Source organism: Hyaena hyaena, unplaced genomic scaffold (genome assembly GCF_003009895.1).
Source record: "Hyaena hyaena isolate Hyena2069 unplaced genomic scaffold, ASM300989v1 scaffold_46, whole genome shotgun sequence".
Lineage (NCBI taxonomy): Eukaryota > Metazoa > Chordata > Mammalia > Carnivora > Hyaenidae > Hyaena > Hyaena hyaena.
This window is the reverse complement of record NW_024080678.1, coordinates 1,831,594-1,847,634: the sequence shown is the minus strand read 5'-3', so window position 1 is coordinate 1,847,634 and position 16,041 is coordinate 1,831,594. Positions and strand designations below refer to the sequence as shown.

Genomic DNA, 16,041 nt, shown 5'->3' with positions numbered 1-16,041 from the left:
GTATCTTAGGTGGGGGAAGGACATACAGTGTAATGTTTTTTGAATCTGAAAGTTGAAAAACTTGTACCACCCTGCCTATTTTTAGGCTGACATCTGAAGTTTTTCATCATAAACTAATTTCTGAGGACAGAATTCCCGGCATATTATATAAACAGTAACACTTTAAAATAAAACTTTCACATCCCATCTTTAAACAGAATCTAACCATCTGAGCCCCATCATTCATTTTTAAAAATTCAAAAGCAAGTTGTTTTTTTTGAGATTGGAAACATTTATATCATTTCGCAGCATGACAAAGGGGCCCAGATGTCCTGCTTGAACACCAAGTTTCAATAGGTGAGAGACTGAATCTGCAAAGGGGCACCATACGGCAGTGGTTGTATTCGCAGAAGGTTCCTGCCCACCAATTTCAAACAGTTCCTCTGTTTGGTGCCTCTTGAAGGTTCTCTACTCAAGAGCAGTGCACCAGAAGGAGATTTGTGTTGAGTAAGAGATGTTCCTTTAAAAACAGAGGAAGACTTGGGGCACCTGGGTGGCTCAGCCGGTTAAGCCTCTGACTTCGGCTCAGGTCATGATCTTGTGATTTGTGGGTTCAAGCTCCGTGTTGGGCTCTCTGCTAGCAGCTTAGAGCCTGGAGCCTGCTTCCGATTTTGTGTCTCCCTCCGTCTCTGCTCTTCCCCACTAGCGCTTTGTCTCTCTCTCTCTTTCAAAAATAAACATTTTAAAAAACACACACACACACAGAGGAAGACTGGGAAAATGAAAAGATGGTCCAGGGACCTGGAAGTGGTGGTCTCAGTCCAATCAATTTCAGGGGACAATCCACATGTGAGGCTGAAAATCTGAAAACTGATTCCCTGAAAGCCATCCACATCTGCACACTCCATGGAAAGGCTTCACATACCCCAGGGGTAGGTATATCCCAGGGTCAAGACACCTGGGCTAATAAATTACGAGACAGAGATTAAGAGGAAATGCTCTACAGACAGAACTGGGGTCCAGCCTCTGGCTTCACACTTAGGCAAATGACCATATCTCTGCACCTCAGAGTTTCCCTGCCTGTAAAATAAAATGGCACAGCTCAGAGGGTTGCAGTGAGCATCACAAGGCATCATGCATGAAAAGCGTATCTCATAAACACATAAAGGGGCATGCATGCATTCAACGGATGGTCAGATGATGGCTACAACGGTTACCATTATTTCGGTTACTGTTATTTTAAATTCTGTGAAACACAACTTGCTAAGGAACTGTCATCTCCTATAGCATTCTGGCTCTCACCTCCTTTGCCAGTCGGAGTGCAAATTCCCAATAAGAGAAAGGAGCATGGTGGGGTAGAAAGCTTCAGAAAGATGGCCTCAGGTGATGAGCGGGCTAGTGTTTGCCATTACTTTAGGGGCCTCTGCAAGCTTTCTGAGATCTCTGGACAGAGCTGAAAAGACAGAGCCTGTGGCCACCTCCTTTCTCTGAGAGCCATGGGTTTCCTTATTTTACCAAGCATGACCCCCATAAAGTAGTGAGGGAGAGGGCAGAAATAGTGAGGAAGCACTAAATAATAACACAATTACAGCAGCTAATACTTATGGAGTGCTTTCTGTGTATGGCTCTGTCCTAAGCATTACACACACATTAACAGATTTAATGAGCTCAAAAATGCTGTTTCAACAGGAGCTAGGGATAAATCCAAGCAGAAGAAAAAGGGAAACATCAATAAGTAAGAGCCAGAGAAAGCATCCCTTGGTGTGTATTAAGTCAGGCTACAATTGGAAAAGTAGCAAGGCTTTGTGAACCATGAAACCAATGCCCGTGCCAAGTGCAAGTTTATAAAGTGTTGCCGGTGCCCGGATCACATATACCCTCTGATAAAGCCCAGGGTTCATCTATCACTCCTCCCTGATTCACTAAGCAAACCTACTCAAGCAGCGCCAACGCCTGGCTTACAAAGGCAGTGTGATAAAAACCCAACGGACCTCACAAATACTAGAGGCAATCCTAAATATTCTGACATTAATGTGCTGTTACCTGAAGCGGAGTCTTTGGGCCCTGGGGCTGGGCTTCTGTGCAAGTTTATCCGTCCTCCTCAGCCACTGCCCATAACTGCCTGATAATCTCTCAATCTCCTCCAAGTACCACTCTGCAACTGGTTCTCTAAAGAATGTGCGATGGCGTTAAGCCTAGTAAACAACAGAGGCCATGGCCAAAGACTCTATCGGCACCTAGGGACCAGTAGCATTGCCAGAAAGAATCAAACACTTGAGGGCAAGGTCCACTATGGCTTGAAGGAAAGAGGTGATCTTCTCCATCAGGGTTAAAAAAGTCAAAGAGGAGGAGAAAGAGGAGGCTGAAGACCAGAAAAAATGGGGGGAAACAAGAGAAATGCAACGTTAAGGCAGCAGACAGAGAGGATGTGGTGAGGGTGATGGCAACATGGTTACACGGATCAAGACGAGAGGAAGCCGCAGGATACAGAGGTCCGGCAAGCTCTGTCCAGCCAAAGTTCAGTCTTCTGCCTGGAGGGTTTGCCTAAGGGCACTTCCTCGTCTGGAGAGGTGGCTAGGGCTCCCTCCCCACCTCCACCACCAGGTTAGCCATGCTGGTCCCTGGCAAGGGTGCATGCCCTCTTTAGACTGGGGGTACCTTGAGAAGGTCACACACACACACACACACACACACACACACACACACCATGTGCCCCTACAACACACTGAATACTCAAGGTTCCAAAGGAAAGGGCTGTATTATGCCTGGATGCGCAAATATTATGAAATCCAAAATAGCAATAACAATCACTGCCCCCACGTACGGAGCAGACAGCATGGTCCAGGCATCCGGGGAAAAACTGAAGAACCCCACCCCCACCCCACCTCCTGGCCCTAAGATGCTGTCTTTACTGAAAGCCTCACACACTCACAGCAAGGCGGCCAGCTTGAAGAACTGGGAATACACTATGGAAAGTGCAGCCACAGATGCCAGCACCAGACACAGATGCAGTTTACACCCAGAACTGGGAAAAACTTGCAGGAAAAGCTGCCTGCACTGGGTTGGGAGAGAAAAACAGAGGTGCCAGGGCAGACAGAGGGGAAAAGTTTATCAGGAAAAGGGGAAAGACATGCGCAGCTTAGCAGGTTTAAGGGAAAAGAAAGATGAGTGAGGATGCATGAAGGTTGGGGGGGGGGGGGTGCAGCTGCAGAGAAAGGCAGGGGCCAGTTCATAACAAGCTTTGTGTGCCCTGATAAGAAAGCTAGATGCTTTCCTGTGGGCAATGAGGCAATGAGGGTAAAAACACGAAACATTCTAGAAAAGCCCTCGTTCTTTAAAGATTAAAAATAAAGGCTTTCTTATCTAGAAGGGATCAGGCTATTGGGTTTGAAAAACTCTGTTATCCAGAATGGCTTACTCTGTAATTCTGAAAAGTGGGGACTGTCATCTCCCAGCAAGGCCCCACTCAGGCAGAGAAACACCACCAGTCATTGGAAGCATGGCACAGCTTTGCTTTCAAGGTAGATAGGGAGCCAGGACACCAGAGCCCTAGTCATTTTGCTCTTGGCTTTCTGCTGCCACTGCTTTAGGGACCACTCATGAGGAAGACAAGAATTTTCTCTATTACAGCCCTTACTGGGTGTCATCCAGGGCTAGGAGAAAGGTTGTTCTATAACGCGGGGCTCATTTGAACAAAACCCCCAATAAAAGAGGCTCTGGAGAGTGCATTTTCACCCAAGGCCCATCCCCGTGCCCAGCAGAGCCAGGGTAGAAAGTGCTATTTTAAAAGAACCACTGCTAATGTCACAAGTAAACTTTCCAGGAGGCAAAGTCAAGTCTCTTGGACTTCTGTACCAATGACTGGGATCAGAGAAAAACTGAAAAACTCCTCTGGGCTTCCATCCTTACCGTTCCAGTTCGGGCCCAGTGGACTTCAGAACCTCACGCACGAACCAGGGCAAAAGCCTGTTCAATGGCATCCTGGTTTCCATGTCTCCCCACTCCAATCTGACCCCAATACTGTTGAACTCATCTTCCTAAAAGAGATTTTATTTTTTTAATTTTTTTTTAACATTTGTTTATTTTTGACAGAGAGACAGAGTGTGAGCAGGAGAGGAGCAAAGAAAGAAGGAGACACAGAATCTGAAGCAGGCTCCAGGCTCTGAGCTATCAGCACAGAGCCTGATGCAGGGCGTGGACTCATAAACGGCGACATCATAACCTGAGCTGAAATCAGAGCCTTAACCGACTGAGCCACCTAGGTGCCCCTAAAACACAGCTTTTAATATTCCATCCTTCTGATCAAAAGTCACTCTGCCTTCCAAAAGCCCACAGCCCCAACCTAGCTTGCCAAGTTCATCTCCAACTCCCTCCTAAAAGAAACCCAAGATGGCTTATCCTGTAACCCAGAAATATATATTTGTCCACCTAACCTGAGCCTCTTGGCCTCCCTATAATACTTTTGTTCAGATTTTAACTATCCTGAGTTCAAAGACCCAAATCAGATCCTACCTCCCCTGAGTTTAAGCAGCTAAAGTAATCTCCCACCTCTGATTTCCCATCTGGCTTCAATAATCCACAACCATTAACTACACTGCCACATGGTTTCTATTCTTGCTCTGAACTGTTCATTTGAATATTCTCTTGTTGTTTAACTTATCACACATTCTTTATTTTTTTTTAACATTTATTTTTGAGACACATAGAGACAGAGCACAAGCGTGATGGGGGTGGGGGTGCGGTGGGCGGAGGCAGTGGCAAGTGGAGAGAGGGGGACACAGAATCAGAAGCAGGCTCCAGACTCTGAGCTGTCAGCACAGAGCCCAACGCAGGGCTCAAACTCACGGACGGCAAGATCATTACCTGAGCCAAAGTCAGTCGCTCAACCAACTGAGCCACCCAGGTGCCCCACCACATATTCTTTAAATCTCTCCAAGTAACTTTCTTAGGGCAAGGACAGAAGGCTTTCAATTTAATTGCATAAATGATTACTTTAGGATTCCTAAATGCCAGGAGTGTAGCAAGACATACCCACAGGAACACGGATGGGCTATCCCAGCCACAGTGAGGGCCTAAGAAAAGAGTACAGACACTGACAAGATGCCAAGCAGAAGATGACATGACAATATGCCACAGTCTCCTGGGCTGGGGACAATGCCTCTCCCACTCTATTCTTCCATCTCCTATTCACTAAGACCCAGATCGAATATTCTCTTCTTCGACTCCCCCAAGCACAACGCTACCCAACACACTGTACCCACTGCCCTTCGTGCATGCCCTGATTAGCATTCACCTCCCTCACCAAGGCCTCCACATGATAGCAGGTGATCTCCTCACCTCCGTGTTGTGGATGTTAAGCCAAGACCTGGGCATCATGGGAGTTTATAGTGAACGCTGGCTGAAGTGTATTGGCTTAGTGGATGTTGAATGCGTGAAGGAAATGCCATCAAGGACACACAGTGTGCACAGGGCCTCTAGGCAGCAGAGATTTTGATCAAATAAGGGAGGATGGAGGAGTCTGATCCAGCAAAGGGAGCAGCAGTAACAGGCCCAAGTGGGAAAACAAGAGGTGTTTTTAGGCAACAACCAATAGGTTAGGATTGGAGAAGACCTGCAGGGTCCTAGGGCATACAGCGAGTGTAGACAGGTGGGGAAGCCTGGGCAAGGTCAGTACTGACGCAGCGGACTGAGGAGTGTACACAGCTCAGAGTCGAGTCCCGGCCCCATGCTCCACAGCTGTGTGACCTAGGCAAGCCTCAGCTTCCACACCCAGCAAGTGCGAAGAGTAAGGGTTCCGCGTCCACCACCAAGGGTGCCGGAAGGCCGAAATGACACAAAGTGACCCAGAAGAAGGGTGCCTGGCACAAAGGAGGCACTTGGGGGGACGTGCTTTTGGATGTGGAACAAGCTAACACAGAGTGATGACAGGAAGGGAAAGGGGGCTGGGGAACAAGACACCCAGAAGTCACGGGTGTGAAAAGGCAGAGCCACAGCCCACACGGGGTGGTCAGGAAGCTGGGTGCTGGTCTTACCTCCCCTCTGGATAATCCTCTTTACCTCCAACCACAGCTGTGAAAGGAAGATGTTGGCGGGGAGGGGGCAGGGATCAAGGTCTCCTCCAGCCCTGGTGTGTCCACACCACAGCTCTGCCAGCGATGCAGAGAACCTCCCCGGCGTGCGAAAGCCCACCTGGGAATGATCCACGTAACCAGAGAAAGGACACCAGACATCAAGATGGCAGTGGAAAGGACTCCCTACGGGGCAAGAGGGGGCTCCAGCTGTCCTAAGCTTTCCCAAGCCCCCCCCCTCCTTCCTAAGAGGGACCACCTCCCCCAACACCAGCTCCACCCAGGGCACTTCATAATCACCCTCGCCAGCGCTGGGAGCAGCAGCAGCAACTAGCAGCAACCACCCCGCTTTTCCAGGCATCTTCCGGGCCACCTGGCATGTACATTTGACAGGCTTTAGGGCACGCCCATTCGTCTGGTGCCAGAAAAAAGTCAAAATCCTCACAAATCCAGAGCAAAGAAAACCCACCACCCATTTCAGTACTGTGCTTCCCTTGCCTTGTTACAAAGCCATCAGTGTTTGAACCATAACAATGACCCCTAAGAGAATTCATTTTGCTGACCTGAAATGTCCTTCACGTTTTTAAAATAACATCTTCCTGGAGAGGCCTCGGGGTCTGTATGTCTGCTGGTGTTTACTCACTCTCCCTCCCTCGTCACCCCCACCCCAGCGCTAAAAACACGACCATTTGTTCATTCATCAAACCAGTCATTCCGTGGGAACACACTATTTATCTCGTGCAGACCTACTAAGCACCAGGCACCAAGCCCGCGGGCAGGGAAAATCCCCTTCCTGATCTCATCACTTGGCCTGAATCTCCCTTGGCTCCTTAAGCAACCAGGAAATGCCATTCCCAGATGAGAGTCAAGGAGGCTGGTGCACACACAGCACTGGCATATTAAAAATCTGCGCAACCATTCTAGAAACAAAGGGGTGTGGAGTACTTCCCAGTAGGCACAGAAAGGTTAACCTTACTCAATAATAAGTATGTGTCCAATGTATCCAAGGCAATCCCTAACCACAGAACAACACTGGAGAGCCCATGATTCCCTGCTGGATTTAAATTAATAAAAAAAAAAAAAAGGAAGAAAGAAATCCCCACATGCCCATGTTTTGCTGTAACAAAATTCAACCCCCTAAATTCCACCGCTGCCGTGGGAAGATCAGCAACTGATCTTTCTTTCCCAAATGGCCTTGGCACTTCAAAAAAGGACTATGTGAAGAGCAAACCTCTCCCAGTAGGTCAGGGATCCATCTCCATCTTCGTCTGGTGCCCGTCCAAAGCGCAGCCCCATAATATGACAACAAGAGGCCCAAATTACCAGTGATATGGCACTTTCCATTCTGGCCCCAGCCTGTGATTATCTACAACTCCAGGTTGTCCCCAGATTACCTCTGGAGCCATAAATGCCTCACATTTTATTTCATTCCTAGAACAAATTCTTTTCTGGAAACTTTCATGAGACATAAAGGAACAAAAAAAAAAAAAACTAAAAGCCGTAGACATTTCAGATGCAGCAAAAGAAGGGCCAGTAGGCAAGCAGGATTCTGAACATTTCCTACATCCGTCTCCTGTCTTGTATACTTAGGCAGAACAAAATTCATTCCATGTCTCCGCAATTATGAAAACTCACAATCCTGGAAACTCTTGTCTAACTTAGTTTTTTTTTTTTTTTTAATTTTTTTTTTTAATGTTTTATTTATTTCTAAAGGAGAGAGAGAGACAGCGTGAGCAGGGGAGAGTCAGAGAGAAAGGGAGTCACAGACTCCGAAACAGGCTCCAGGCTCTGAGCTGGCAGTCAGCACAGAGCCCAACGCGGGGCTCGAACCCACGAACCGCGAGATCATGACCTAAGCGAAAGTCGGACGCTTAACCGACTAAGCCACCCAGGCGCCCCTAACTTAGTTTTTAAACCGCTTCTGTTCTTGATATATCTTTCGAGGTAGAACCTCAGTGGGGGCAGTGGAATAGTTAGGATTGACATCTCCAGGAAGAAGAGCAGTTACTCCAACAAGTAAATCTGCCCCAAGTAACTAGGTAAGTGAGGGAACACTAGATGCTGGTTAGTGGTTATGAAAGTTACTACTAACTACTGTACTTCTCTCAGTAAAACCATTCCGTATTAGGATTCTTGGCAGGTAAATGTAGGGAGTTATTTGTTAAAACACTGGAAAAGTTTGTAGTAAAAAAAATCCTTGGTTTTATGTAACAGATAAGGTTCCCAGAAGCATCCATCATGATTGTCATAATCAAATAATTTGAAATACAATAAAGGAACTAGCTCTTAAAAAGAGCCTTTTATGAATCCCTTTTGTAAAATAAAAATCTGTTGTACTCCAATTATTTAAGTGTTTACCTTTAAAATCAGATTTCACAAGCCAAACTCCCCTAAAATAGGGTGCTCCCATACTTAGCTTCAAAACTGAAATAATAATATAAAAAAACAGCAAAACAACAACAAAAAACCCTTATATTTACACTGCACTCACTTCAAATCTTCTCTTTCCAGTAAGCACTCCTCTCTATGCCCAGATCAATGCCTGGGCGGAGAAGAGCCTTCTTTCTAGAACACAAATTTGGAGGAATAAAATTAAATCAGTTTTCATTTTTCCCAACTTGTTCATCTACCCAGTTGCTTTTCTGCATCCATTTTTCTTCCAAACATCTCTCTCTCCACACTTACTCAACAGCTTGCCTACAAGGTAACCAATGCCCCCCCCTCCCCGGCCAAATGAAAGTGTTCCCCTTTCCGTATTAGAGTCCAGGCTTTGCACAATCCCCAAGAGTCAACTCCGCTTTTATCTACTTAATGTGGAAACAATCAAAATTTTCAGCATTGCTTTTTATCACAAGGTACTTAATTCTCAAGCAATTCTCAAAGAATAGGTAACATCAAAACCAACTGGCTTCCATATTATATAATAAGTTAGCAGGCAAGTCTCGGTGCTTATGTGTGAATGAATGACCCGATACATCAGAGAGAGATCAGACAATCTACAAGCAACACAGCAAAGACTTTGTGATTCTTTTCTTCAGCGTTGCATCCTTGTGGGGTTTTATATTTCCAGGTAAAGTACACCTTTGAACTGCCCAGGCCTCTTCCCATTTCAGAGTGAGAAATCTTAATAAGTCTGAGCTTTGCCACTAACTGACTTAGGTAATCCCATTCCCTTTCTGAGCTCTAAATTCCTAGTAGCAAGGTAAAGAACTCATGTATAGAGCAACAAGACCTGAAGCCCAGAGAGGTCAAGAAGTATTCTAATGTCACACAGCAAGTTAGCAACAGATGATACAAGACTAGCCCCAGGTCTCCTGATATTACTTAAACCACCCTGCCTCTCACTCAACACAGGTATAGATGATACAAGCAAAACACATACAGAAGCTTCTTTTACCTCCTCTGTTTGGCTCCTATTTCTGAAAAAACTACTAAATATATTTTGCACTGGAGCTCACTGCTGCCACTGTGATTTTCCTTCCTCCCTAACATCCTCCAGCAGATATACTGCAGTTTTTTTTCCACAATACAGTTTCTTCATGACACAACACGGGCACGTGCACGCGTATACACACACACACACACAAGTATATATGCACACGTACACACACACACACACTCGTCCTCATTATTAAACTCTTTCTTTTCCAACAGCAAAGAAAGTTTAGGCCAGAACTAAGATTCAAACACAAGAACCTTGTTCAAGTGTTCAACGCGGCCATAACTCTACCCAGAAGCAAATCTGACAAAATGGAATTTGTTGTCATAGAGAAGGATTTTCCCCCATACTATATCATTTGTCAAGCAACATTGTCTTTTCTCCCACTGCTGCATAATCACATAATAAAAGCCCCAGATGGAATTCTTGTACACAAGAGGGCGGACTTATGGTTGATAAGGGACCCTTTCTTTATTTGCATTGCTAATAGTTTTTTTAAAGAACAGGCAAAGTGCTATATGTAGAAGGATAAAAGACAAAAAAGAAAGTTCCTGTTTCTGTTTTTATTAACAATGTGGCATAATCAACTGGTACTCACGGATCTCATCCAGAAACCTTTCTTGTTCCCATTTAAATACAAGGAGCATGAAGCTAGTGCCCAGCACGGAATCCTATTAAATTCTCTCCCTTCTAACACCAAGGCCCCCCCCCCTCCCACAACTAATGGCTGTGTTCCATACACAGCACATCTTTTAAAGTCTCCATGCTGTTCCTTCTGCCTGGGACTCTCTTCCTTTCTCCTCTTCCGGCAAAGTCAAACACAGACTTTGCACAAACCTATATACAGTGGCACTTAGCTCATAGTAATGGTTCAATGTCTGCTTCCCGTGAACTAAACGTGAAACCTCTATAGCCTCCACAAAGAGCATGGCATCTGCCACATAAGAGATGATCAATTATTATTTGTGGTGTTAAATGGAGAGATGTTCTCTAAAATACACTGGGCAGCTCACTGCGTTAAGCATCCGACTTTGGCTAAGGTCATGATCTCATGGCTGCTGAGTTCGAGCCCCATGTCAGGCTCTTTGCTGACAGCTCAGAGCCTGAAGCCTGCTTCAGATTCTGTCTCCATCTCTCTCTGCCCCTCCCCTGCTCACTTCCGCATGCATGCTCTCTCTCTCTCAAATATAAAAATTTTGAAAAATAAAAAAATTTAAAAAAAATAAGATAAAATAAAATACATTGCATTATGCTGTAACTTTACTGGCTGCTTCCTACTAGCCTCCAAATATCAGTGCGGTCAGAGAGGAACTCAGCACCAGAGTACCTCTCAATGTCAAGTGCTCTGGAGTAGAGCAGCAAAGCCTCAACAACACAGGCGGATCTCGTGAGGCGGCTGTATTGCTAAAGTGTGTCAGTGGCTGGATGCCTGGAGCTCCCAGTGCCCTGAGACTCACACCCCTGACCTTACATGCTACCTACTCTCTGAGAACTCTGGCTACAAAGATGCCTTCACATTATTCACAGACACTAAGGAAGACCAGTATCCTGCCTCAGCTGCTCACTCTCCCTCTGCCACCTGGTGTCCCTGAAATTCACAAGACTTCATGCAGGCTGTAGGTCCACAGTATACATCTTCTCTGGGACCAGTTTTCACTAGCTGACGCTCAAAGGCAAGTTTAATAGTGTTTTCCTGCTCCAATCTCCTACCCCTTGGCTATGCGGTGCCTATGAGAATCAATCTATAAAGCTTTAATAGCAGAAATAAAGCTTTATGCTGACCGTTTTCCTTAGACCACAACAATAGCTCCCTTCAAACTACCTAAGCATGCACTACACACATGGGTAAAAGATCACAGGGGCGCCTGGGTGGCTCAGTCGATTGAGCATCCGACTTTAGCTCAGGTCATTACCTTGCAGTTTATGGGTTCAAGCCTCGCGTCGGGTTCTGGGCTGACAGCTCAGCCTGGAGCCTGCTTCAGATTCTGTGTCTCCCTCTCTCTCTGCCCCTCCCCTGCTTGCGCTCTGTCTGTCTCAAAAATAAATAAATTATTAAAAAAAAAAAAAAAAAGATCACAAATGTGGTCTGCCAGACCCAAGAGTTCCGGAAAGTGTAATAACTCTTAAAGGTTCACAGGTTCCAGACACTAAATCTAATTCCATATGCTGAGTTGCGGCTTTTAGAATCCAGTGAGACCTAAATCTTGGTGACATTTGCCTTTTTTGGTGCCAGTGTTCTGAACTGGGTAATCTCTTCTTGGACTCTGCTTCTCACCTTTTTCTGTCTGCTCACCTCTGGAGTCAGCTTTGATAAGACTTGGCCACTGTGCGTAAGGTAAGCCTGGGCAATGGGGCTTTGTTCTTCAGTGAAATAGAATTATCTTCCAATTCTGCTGAAAGAAACCTGGACACTGATGACTTAATGCTGTTAAAAGTCCAGAGAGCATCTGAGATGAAAGTGCAAACCGCACTGCCAAATGTTATATATGTACAAGGGATGACTGTGAGAAATTTTAACTTTGAGGGACTTGATGCTGGACTCCACTTAAAATGATTTTATGTGATTTTATGAAGGCTGTGGGTCTTCAGTGCAGTCCAAAACCAAAAAGGGGAGTTCTGATTACAACCCTTCAGGGGAACACAAAGTCAGCATGGTCTGATGCCCACAACATAGACTGCTCGAAATGTATAGTCCTCGTAAACTTAGAGATCATCACTGAGTTTTTTTCAGTCTCGCATAGCACTTTGCAGTTCACCGGTTCTGAGTTGCCTAAACGACACTTTAGACGTGATCAGGCCCATCATTTAAGCATCTGGAATGCACTCATTCATGCAAGCATACATCAGGTACCAAAAAGTCTAGTTCAAGAGCCCTAAAGATAAACCAGAGCCTTTTATAATATGGGCCCTTGGGTTTTCTTCATTGATGGTGGAATAGAAAACTAGTCCCCTAGTCTCCTGCCGCTGTAAGTGGCTAAAAATTGGAAATACTCCTGCAATCGGCATTCATGGTAAACCACAGCCAAGAACCAAGAACCCAAGGAAAACTTCACATCCCCCCAGTGCGATGGAAGCCCTCTGGGACCTATAGGAGCCGGGGAAAACCTTTCATTTCCAAAGCCCTTCTTCTAGTCCTGCTTCCAAAGCCAATGCGATCTGCATTATCTCACACCCAAAAGTTAACCCACGAGCTAGCACCCTTCACCACCCGAAGGAAAGGGGCCCACACTTGTCAGGCATCCCACTACCCACTCCAGAGTGATCCCATCTTTTCCTTGAAAACCTCTCCATCCTGTTAGGGGGGGTTGTTTCCTTTCCTCACCACCCTTGAAAACCCACTAACACGTAGATGGTGAGGACTTTTGCCTCTCCGTTCTGGCTAATCTTCTGCCTGGCGTGGAAGTAAGAGGACCTGGCTCGATAAATCTGTGCTCTCGTCAAACGATTTTCACTGAAGGAAAAACACTCTTGAAAAATAAAGGTACACTAAAATGTGTGAAACCTTAAAGCCAGGTTTGTTTGTTTTTTCTTTTATCCCCAGTGAGGACTCATGCCCGTGAGTAATTCATTCATGTCACCCATTTGTGAGAGATGAGAAAAGAAAACACCACTTGTGCTGTTCCTTATTTAGAACCTTCCCCTGTCTGAAGTCGACCAAAGCTGATTCCTGGGAAGCGAAGACAGGAGAGGTGAGGAGGAAATTTAGCCTGAGGTGACTGCCTCCACCGAGTGAATGAGCACTCTGGGTTTCCACCTGTGTCTGAGAGGAACCGATCTGCATTTAGGGGAGGTGACCGCCCCGCAGCCACCCCACCTCATCCCCCCCAAGAAGGAAGCAGGAGCCTAGAGCTCTCTTGGGGGAACTTACATAAGACCCTGTAAAACTTCCTGTGACATTCACGGAAAATGTAAGCTATTTTCCTCCCTCAGGAGATCATTTTAATGGACTGAGTGACAAAATTCTCCAATTCGGGATTCAACAGAAACCTGCTCAACCGAGGTACATCAGCCCGGGGAACGAAAAAAAATCCATCCCCATTAAACAGGGTCACCAGGGGGGATGGATTCAATGTAGGAGAGACAATCTGTTCCCTCCTAAGTGACCCATTTAAAATCAGATTGTTCCAGGGAAATCTCATAGGTTTAATAAATTTCAAACAGGCAAGGACAGGCTCACAAGACTGAGGTCCCTCAAAAGGAAAATTAAAAAGAAAGTAATAAAGCAATCAACAAAATAACTTCAGGATGCACAAACTTTGGAGTCAGCCACTCTACCCTCCAGCAACGGTGCCATTCACAAGAAAACCTGCATGATATATACCGATCGCTCATCACAAGCAGGTTTGCGGAAACAGGACTGACACTCTGGGTAGGTTTGTCTCTCTACAGACATCGCCGTCACCCAACCACTCTGTCCTATAGAGGGACTCGGAAGCTGTGGCGGCTCACCCTAAATCGCCACGACTCTCCGCAACAAGGAGCAAAGAAAAGTTCTTCTCGCAGCACCACACCAGGAAAGGCAGGTGAGGATCACCGAAGAGGGACAGCTAAAAACACAGCAGGTTCCCCAAGGCGCAGGTACCCACAGCAGACAAGCTGCGGGGGGTTGGAGAGGTGGGGTGCGGACACACCACCTCCCGGTGCTGACGGGAACCTCCTCCTTGCTTGCTCCCTGTTAAACAGCATATGTGCCTAGTAGCAAGACAGTCATGAGAAAGGGTCCTGGGGACATCAAAGACTTGGGGACTTCCACTTCCAGCTTGTCCAGGGCTCCTGGCCCAGACAGCTGAGGGTGTGCCCTCGCAGGGAGTACCAGCTACAGGTTCGGAGAACTTGTCCGGCGCCGCTCACCAGGGCACCCCCGCGGCGGCTCTCAAACACCCCGAGCTCTTACCTTGGCCGTGACTGCCTCCAAACAGGGGGACCGTGGAAGAGCTGGGTGGCGCGGCGGCGCCGCCGCCGCCGCCTCCGCCTACGAGGCGCAGAGGGGTCCGGGTCGGGGTCCCAGCAGGCGCTGCCCTAGTTCAAGCGACGGTGCCAAGCGCAGACTTCGGGGCGACCCCCGCCTCCAAACGCTGCGGGGAGGGCCCGGGCCGCCCAGGCTGAGCACTGTCCCTTCTTCCTCTCCCTCCGGCGCCGCTGCCTGGAGCTGCTCCCCGCCCTAGGGACTCTTCCGAGCCGGGGGCGCCCCACATGGGCAGGGGCCTGCGTCCTCCTCGGGCCGGGTCCGGGAAGGGGGCGCTGGGGAGAGACGCGGGGCGGCCGCCGGGGCCGGCTCCACCTCCCGCGCTCCCCGCCGCTTCGCCCCTTCAGGGCAGGGCCTGCCCGCTCCCGGCCCCGCGAGGCGAGCGCGGCCGCGCCCCCAGCTTCGGGCGCCCGAGCTCCGCGCGGCGGCGGGGCAGCAGCAGTCTGGCCGGGCCGGACGCCGAGCGCGGCTGCACGGAGGCTGCAGCCGGCCGCGGCGCCCCCTCCCCCCGGGCCTGCGCCGCCCGCCCGCCCGCGGCTCCGCGCTTAGGAGGCGCTGGAGAGGGCCTCGCCCCGGCCTGGGGCGCGGGGCCGGGGGCGCGGGGCCGGGGGAGGCGCCCCGGGAAGGTCACCGGAGCGGAGGCGCGGCGCGGCGCTGTGGGTGCGGGGAACCGGGGCGGGCGGCCCCACTGCCGCCGGGAGCGCTCGCCGGCCTCGGCCGCCGCCGCCGCCTCTGAGACGCGCCGGCTTTCCCGAGCGCCGGGCGCTCGGAGCTGGGCGGCCGCTGCAGCCGCCGCCGGCAGCCGGGCGCCGCTGGCCGGAGCGGGCGCGCGATCCCCGCCTCCCGCGCTCGGCCAGGCGGGGGCCGCCGCGCGGGGGCCGGCGGGGGGGGGGTGGCGCGCGGGCGGGCGCTGGGGTCCGGGCTCCGGGCTGGCCCCGCCGCCGCGTGCCCAGAGCGCCGGGCTCGCTCAGCAGCTGCAGTGACTGTGTGTCTGTGTCATGTCTGTGCAGCTGGGGGGGACCGCGAGCCCGGGCCGGGCTCCCGGCGGGGGCGGGGCCAGCGCGCGCCTGGGCGCCCGCCTCCACCCCGTGACAGCGCGACTGGCCAATGGCAAGCGCCGTAGCCGCGCGGACCGAGAGGCCGCCCCTGCCTGGGCCACGCCCCCTCCCGCGAGGCTCCTCCCTTCTACTTCTCCAGCTCGCTCGCACACGGGCGGAAGCAACACCCGGAGCCGGAACTTCGGCCCGGGTTGGGATGAAAGGGTGCAAGCTGGGAGCTCCCCGCCCTTCTTCCCCCACCCCGGCCGCTCCCGGCCGCCTCGGGCTTGGCCCGCCTCGCGGAAAGAGGGGGAAGGGAAGAGGGACGGGTCCGCAGCTGCCGCTGTCGAGACACCGGCAGGCTCACGGGGCCGTGCAGCCTGCTTACTCCCCCTTGTACAAAACCGCCGTCGTGGGAAGTAGGAAGTTTCCCCGCCTCCACTTCTACTTGGGTCGCCGCTTCTCTCCGAGGTGGGCCGGGTACGGGGCAGCCTGCGGCTGCGAGGAGCCACGAGGAAGCGCTCAGGCAGCATTATTTGGAGCTCTGTATCA

The 16,041-nt window shown here is 49.6% G+C and overlaps 1 protein-coding gene across 2 annotated transcripts in view; it reads right to left on the bottom strand.

The window, feature by feature from the left end:
- Window positions 1-14,829, bottom strand: part of LARGE1 (LARGE xylosyl- and glucuronyltransferase 1) — a 539,462-nt gene extending 524,633 nt beyond the window's left edge. For both annotated transcript variants that reach the window (XM_039230459.1, XM_039230458.1), the window contains exon 1: window positions 14,381-14,829. The gene's annotated coding sequence lies outside the window, so the exon portion shown is untranslated. The remainder of the gene's footprint in view (window positions 1-14,380) is intronic.
- Window positions 14,830-16,041: the final 1,212 nt, after the last annotated feature.